This window comes from Leptopilina boulardi, unplaced genomic scaffold (assembly GCF_019393585.1).
Source record: "Leptopilina boulardi isolate dan_hultmark-lab unplaced genomic scaffold, ZJU_Lbou_2.1 LbouV2_210, whole genome shotgun sequence".
NCBI classification, from domain to species: Eukaryota; Metazoa; Arthropoda; class Insecta; order Hymenoptera; family Figitidae; genus Leptopilina; species Leptopilina boulardi.
In genome coordinates this window covers 490287-498439 of record NW_026137764.1, presented here as the reverse complement: position 1 = coordinate 498439, position 8153 = coordinate 490287, and the positions used below count along the sequence as shown (strand labels likewise).

The following is an 8153-nucleotide window of genomic DNA, read 5'->3' as shown; positions in this document are numbered from 1 at the left end:
TGGCGCAAAATGCAAAAATACAAATTCAAAGATATACAATAAAAAAATAGTAATAGACGAAGTGTATTGGTAATATGCAATGGTTTTTTTAATTACATTTTGAGAATTTAAAACTTAATAAAATTTATTTTAATTTAATTAATTAGAAATTTTCATACAGTAATAATTTTAATAAATTTATTTTAACCAACGTATTTGGGGGCCATGTACAAATTACGTAAGGTTTCTTTTTTGGTATTTTGACCTCACCTCCCCACATGTAAGGCACTATTGCAAACGTCTTTAGTACCATACTTTTGATGGTCCTAAGGAATAGCTACAGACTAAAAATAAAATAAAATTGATAATATCGTTATTAATTAATTAAAATTAATTGAATTGAGTATTTGAAAAGTCAGATATTTTTAGAGGATTGATGATTTATATTGTAATACTTAATTAATTTCGGTGAATGAAAAGAAAATAGGACAATAAAATAAGAATAATAATTGCTTTTCTTTATAAAACTTGTTTTATTTTCCTTTCAATACAGTAGCATAAGGAAGATTTTACAATAGAATTATTTTATTCATTTTTATCAACACATTGATTAACATTAACTGAATTTTTAAATTTTAATAACGAGAAATAATTAAAAAAGAAGCAAGACTTTTTCTTTAGTAAAAATTTCAGTCTAATGCAATTAAATTAAACAAATAATAATAGTTAATGGGAAGAAAAATTAAAACAGAACCAAGATATTTATGTGGTGCAAATTTCAGTCTAACGCATTTAAATTAAACAAATATTAAAAATAGTTAATAGGAAGAACAATTACAACAGAACCAACACTTTTTCTTTGGTGCAGATTTCAGATTGACACAATTAAAGTGATACCACTAAAGACAACTTTCGCATACAATACTCATTTCTGTATCAGAAGATACTTTACATACTTCGCAAAGCCATTTCTTACTTTTTAATTTAATTTCAACAGTTTTCATTAAACCCTGATATGCAGTTTTAGTCATATAAGGTATTAATAGTTCTAAATCAACTTCTTCGTCGTAAATCGAGTGCTTTATAAATTCTGGTCGCATTTCAAGGTCTGTTTCTTCAACTAAATAATCGCCATTTAAAGCTGCAGTTAACTGGGCTTTCGATATTAAACTTAAAATAACAATTTAAATAACAACTTAAAATAACACCAACTTTTTCTGTTTCTTTAAGAAGTCTAAATGAAGTTAGAATTTTTACTTGACGATTTTTCCTTAATCCAATTGCGACTGTAGTTTCACTATGTTTTGGACGTCCACGTCTTTTGATAGTAGTTGGCCATTTAATATCATCTAAAGCATCTTTTTCTAAAGCTTCTTCAAAATTTCTACAGTATCACGCAAACATTGAAGCCCAATTGCAAAGTAATCCAAAAGCTTTTTGGAGTCATATAAATAAGTCTAAGAAAAAACCACGTATACCTGATCAACTTCATTATAAAGATATTGTTTTGAGTGATCCACAAAGTGTCGTTAATGGTTTTGCAACCCACTTTGCTTCAGTTTACAATCCCTCTACTTTTAATAATGACCTCCTAAATTTTTACATAAATCCAAATTCTTCTTTACTTTATCAATTATCTAGCAACGAATTATTATAAGCTATAAAATCTCTTAAACCAAAGTTAACATCAGGTACTGACGAAATTCCTAGCTTTATCTTAAAAGATTGCAGTTTTATATTGAGTGACATCTTATGTCAAATGTTTAATAGAATATTACAAACAGGTTACTTTCCAGAAATCTGGAAATATACTAAAGTGGTTCCAGTTTATAAGAGTGATAATGTTGAAAATATCCTAAATTATTGACCTATCTTTATTATTTCTAATTTTGCAAAAATTTTTGAAAAGTCAATTCTTAAAACCTTAACCAATGCTTTTTCTTATGTTGTTTCCCCTAACGAACACGGTTGCATTGCAAAACGATCAACTTGCACTAACCTTCTGTCTTTAATTAATTTTATAAATCAAGCTTTGCAATCGGGCTCTCAGGTCGACGTTATTTACACAGATTTCTCTAAAGCTTTCGATAAAGTTGATCATGAAATTTTATTTTCTAAATTATTAGATTTACATTTGCCTAGTAACGTTATTAAAACGCTCTTTTCTTATCTAACTAATCGTAATTGTTTTGTTCAATATGCTGGTTTCTCTTCCCCCCCTTTTACCCCTACTTCTGGAGTACCGCAGGGTTCTACACTTGGATCAATCCTTTTTACAATTTATATTAATGACGTCGTCGAAATTATTGTAAATAATTCACTTTTTGTTGACGATTTAAAAATTTATTCAGTTATTAAGTCTGATGCAGATTGTCGTACTTTACAAAAAACATTATTAGTTTGCTCCAATGGTGTAATATAAATAAATTTGATCTTAACCCGTCTAAATGTTACGTTGTAACATTCGCTATTTCTAATAATGTCTTGCTTTTTGATTACAAGGCTTCCGATGATTTGATTCCTAGGAAAAATATTATTCGTGATTTAGTAATTACTTTCTCATCCAATCTATCCTTCTCTAACCATATACAAATAATTTATAAAGAAGCGTCCAGATCTTTGGGTTACCTTATTCGATCAACCAAACATATTAAGTCAGCTGACATTTTAATTCTTTTATTTAATACGATCATTAGATCTAAAATCGAATATTTAGCCTTACTTTAGGACCCCATCTATGATAAAGATATTTTAATGTTTAAAGGTCTACAAAAACGATTTTTAAAATATTGCAATTTTCAGAAATATAATTTTTATCCGCCTAGAGGGTCGGATTATCTGGAGCTTTGTACCAAATATAACGTTGTTACATTGAAAGAAAGACTAACAATCGCCAAATGTAAATTTATATATGCTTTATTAAATTATAAAATCGATTGTTCTGAATTACTTTATATAATTAATTTGAGAGTACCTCGCAAAACCAGTAGAAAGTGGTTACCTTTTAATTTACCGAGGCCTACTTCATCTATAGGTTTTATTTCACCAATGTACGTCATGTGTAATGAATTAAATGAGATTTGTAGTAATGCGCAATCTGACTTTGATTTTTTCAACACAAATATTAGTACCTTTGCTAAACTTATTGTCACCTACATGTTACAGAAAAGATAGGATCACCTCTTTGAGTTTTGTTTAATATTTTACCTTTTTTTGTTCTTTAAACTGTTTCTTTTTTATCCTTTTTTTCTACATTAACTAATACTATTTGGTTATTACTGTATTTTTTATTTTTTTTTTAAATTATATGTTTTTATTTTTATTATCCTTTCATAAATTAATGTATACACATAGTGCCGAAAATGATATTCTTACGGCTGTATTCTTTGGTACAAATAAAAAAAAAAATCAGAATGAACTTTATGTACTGCTATCAAAATACCATTTTCTACAATATAGTCGGCTAAAGTATAATTCGGTGAGGTGTCAGAAGAAATGTGTAATTCAGCACAACTAGTCACAATATTATCTAACTTATTCAAATCTAACATTGCAGCTCCTTTAGTTTTATAGTTTATTGCATATTCTTTTTCATTGGCTTCATTGATTAAATTTTGCTCTACACTTTCGCTAATTTTCTCAGGATACGCGAATAAGGATACGTTCAAGTCCTTTCTCCAATATTCATCCAATTGCTTTAATAATTTTATTTTCTCGTAGTGTCTTTCGTCTGAGCACAAGCCTGTCAATGTTTTAGTTCGAGGACCTTTAATCACAGGAGGAATTTGTTTTACCTCATTATTGTTCTCTTCTATATTAATTACATTATCACAGTTGGTTTCGGTATTTCTAAAATGGTCACGCATAACTCTTTGATTATTTAAATAATATTCTTTGGTGAATCTTTCGTTACATAACAATTTATCAAAAAGAGACAATTTTTCCAATCTTCTTATGACGAAAATATGTCTACAAGACACGATACGATCTACGATCCTCATAACTCTTCAATCACGGTAATTTTTTTGCTGAGTTCCATTTGTTCTTTTATATAGTTATACCAATTTTTTTTGCAAAAATTCAATGTACTCAGATGCTACTCCGTAATCTTTGACTGACTTTTTCAAAACTTGATCAGCAGCTTTGTGATCTTTGTTGTATCTATGACAATTGAGCCATATCATAAAACTGTGAATAAATAATGTTATATTGCTGTTTTTCTTTACAGTTTGGTTAATTTTACCATTTATGCTTTCCAACTTATTGTTAGTAATATGTCCAGCATTTCCTACTGTCATGTTGTGAACAGTCCACTCAGACTTTATGGAGTGCCAAATCTTATTAAAATATTCTAAAACTGACTCAGGGACGAATTCACAAAATGAGCTATAAATTTCATCATAATCTTCCGGAGATTTACTATAAAGTAGTTTAGAGAGAAATTCTAATGACAAGTTTCGTTCACTAGAGGTTTTTTTCATTTTTTCTACTGTTATTTGCCGCCCAAAAGTTTTCAATGTATGCCAAATACAAATGTATAAAACAGTCTCATCAATAAATACTATATATGGCCATGCTGCCACAGTTTCTCTCATGTTGGGTGTAGAAAAATATCGGCTTCATCGTGTAGAATATGAACGTTAGCTCCTACAAGTATTTAAAAAAATGTTAATGAAATTTTTATTTATATATATATGATGTATTCCACGCCAAAGTGTAAGTCCATCTGCAATTGTATCTCCGATTTTTTTTCTTTTAGTACTAATTGAGACTAGCATCCATGAATTTTTTCAAATTTTTTTAGCAAGCCGTTTTCGAGTTATGGAACTATCAAATTTTTGAGTTTTAATGAAAAAAAGTCATTTCTCTCATTTGACGTACTGATCGAATTTTATCAAAATTTTAAAAAAAACTACTTCTTTTTATGAAACTTTTAAGCCTAGTCCGATAATAGGCAAACAATTTTTACAAATTTTTTTTTGGGAATTTTTCAAAAATTTTTGAATTTTAAATATTTTAAAAATATTTTTAGTTTTTTTTATACTACGTACTTTAATGTATTTTGATGCGCTGGTTACGAAAATCATAGTGACAATACCCAAAAATTTGATTTTTATGATGAAAACGACTTGCTAAAAAAATTTGAAAAAATTCGTGGATGCTAGTCTCTATTAGTACTAAAAGAAAAAAAATCGGAGACGGACTTACACTTTGGTGTGGAATACATCATAGTCATATATATATATATATATTTATTTATCCGAGATCCCTTTTAACTCTTTCCTAATTTTACTTTGATTATTTCCCAAGTCTTTATAAGTTAGTCGCTTTCCTGTTTCATCATAAATCTTTTGCTAAATTAGTTCTTATTGCATCCTAATTTTATTAACTCTTTCACCTCCTCTCGTTTTTCCCCTTGAGTCGTCTGACTGGTGCTTGATGTTCATACACTGTCTGAAAATTATAATCATAAAACATATTCTGTTAATTAAAAATTAATGTAAAAAAATATATTTACAGTATTACCTGAGAGAGATCATGGCTGCTGTGATCCATATTAACACTTGTAACAACGAGTTCGTTACCATCCTCAAATGCACGTAATTTAATATGGACATGACAATCCACTTTCGTAGTACTAAAAAATTAAAAAGTCATAAATAAATTAAGCTCTTAATGTAACTAATGTTTATTTGAGCCTGAATTAAAATTACGTGTAATAAAACAACAAATTGAATTACCCTTTGTCTTTCAAACCTTTACTCGTGCAAGTAAACGGAACTCCTCCTGCTATGCATGCTAAATGCAATTCATAATACCTTATTTCAGGATTAAGTTTTTTTTCAAAAATTTTTGGGCTAAAAAGGTTTTTTTTACATTTTATATATTTTACCAGTAGTATCAGGAGATACTAATTTAAGTAAATACTTACGGGTGAATAATTATCTATAATGTAACATGTCACTTATTTTAAAAACTTTCACATTATAATAACTACGCTAGCCGGACTTACGTTCTCAAAGCAAAAAAAATTATGAACATTTCCTTCTTTTGTTCATTTTATAATATTTCAAATTGAAGACGTAATATATGGCCTAAAATTTGTATATTTTCACAAAATTTAAAGGGCACACTACTAACCGAAGCAACGCCTGCGACGGTCACTTTCGGTACTATTGATTATTTTTCACAATTTTGACAATTTATCAGGCTTTCCGTCGGTAATTCATCATCTGTATCACGATAGTACCGAAAGTGACCTAAGCAGGCGTCGGTATAAGGAAAGCAATTAGTAGTTTGCCCTTTAAATTTTCTGAAAATATACAAATTTTAGGCCAAATTCAATTCGGAATATTATAAAATGAACAAAAGAAAAATTAAATGTTCATAATTTGATAATGTAATAATAATTCTCCAACAACCTTAAAACGAGAAATTTGTTTACATTCGTATACTTACTGAAAAAGTAACTTTTAATCCGAAAAGATTTAAACATTTTAGTTAATAAATAATAATATTATGCAAAATATTTATTGCTTTCTTATTAATTTATTTTTAATTTTTATAGTGAAATGATGGTAAGTTTGTTTGTCTGTGAGTTTTAAATGTGAATATGGTAATTAGGTGTCATCTATCGGATATTTATATTAACTTATTCTTATTATATATAAGGTAGAAATTATATAAGAAGGTACCGGCATCATACCCGAGCGGCATGATACGACCTAATTTTTCGGAAAATATGTACGAACTGATTTGTGCAATATCGTACATAAATTGACTGCAGTTAATATAATTTCTACTTTATCACATAAGATAAGAATAAGTTAATAGAATTATCCGATAGATGACACCTAATAACCATCTTTACAATTAATCTAAATAATCATAATTATTAATTTATAGGTTATTTATTGTTTTATGTAATCAATTGCTTTAAAATGTACAAAAAGATTTCTTCAATTGAAAAATATTTACAATTTTTTTAGACATACTAAGAGTTAATAGTTATAAATAAGTAGTCAAATATTATGTACCTAAAAGAACTCAAGCAAAAATTTATTTCTAACCCTGATAGTGACTACATTGACCAATACTGACTGGACAACATTCCAGATTCTACATTCCAGATTCTACATTCCAGATTCTACATTCCAGATTCTACATTCCAGATTCTACATTCCAGATTCTATATTCCAGATTCTACATTCCAGATTCTACATTCCAGATTCTACATTCCAGATTCTACATTCCAGATTCTACATTCCAGATTCTACATTCCAGATTCTACATTCCAGATTCTACATTCCAGATTCTACATTCCAGATTCTACATTCCAGATTCTACATTCCAGATTCTACATTCCAGATTCTACATTCCAGATTCTACATTCCAGATTCTACATTCCAGATTCTACATTCCAGATTCTACATTCCAGATTCTACATTCCAGATTCTACATTCCAGATTCTACATTCCAGATTCTACATTCCAGATTCTACATTCCAGATTCTACATTCCAGATTCTACATTCCAGATTCTACATTCCAGATTCTACATTCCAGATTCTACATTCCAGATTCTACATTCCAGATTCTACATTCCAGATTCTACATTCCAGATTCTACATTCCAGATTCTACATTCCAGATTCTACATTCCAGATTCTACATTCCAGATTCTACATTCCAGATTCTACATTCCAGATTCTACATTCCAGATTCTACATTCCAGATTCTACATTCCAGATTCTACATTCCAGATTCTACATTCCAGATTCTACATTCCAGATTCTACATTCCAGATTCTACATTCCAGATTCTACATTCCAGATTCTACATTCCAGATTCTACATTCCAGATTCTACATTCCAGATTCTACATTCCAGATTCTACATTCCAGATTCTACATTCCAGATTCTACATTCCAGATTCTACATTCCAGATTCTACATTCCAGATTCTACATTCCAGATTCTACATTCCAGATTCTACATTCCAGATTCTACATTCCAGATTCTACATTCCAGATTCTACATTCCAGATTCTACATTCCAGATTCTACATTCCAGATTCTACATTCCAGATTCTACATTCCAGATTCTACATTCCAGATTCTACATTCCAGATTCTACATTCCAGATTCTACATTCCAGATTCTACATTCCAGATTCTACA

The 8153-nt window shown here is 29.1% G+C and overlaps 1 long non-coding RNA gene across 2 annotated transcripts; it reads right to left on the bottom strand.

The window, feature by feature from the left end:
- Nucleotides 1-488: 488 nt before the first annotated feature.
- Nucleotides 489-6134, bottom strand: LOC127278685 (uncharacterized). Of its 2 annotated transcripts, none has more exons than XR_007842533.1 (5): nt 5912-6134; nt 5721-5837; nt 5506-5617; nt 5188-5433; nt 489-4626 (listed from the first exon to the last, which is right to left on the bottom strand). It is a non-coding gene; the product is annotated as an uncharacterized LOC127278685 (long non-coding RNA). The 2 variants fall into 2 exon arrangements; XR_007842534.1 differs by having other exon boundaries at nt 5273-5433.
- Nucleotides 6135-8153: the final 2019 nt, after the last annotated feature.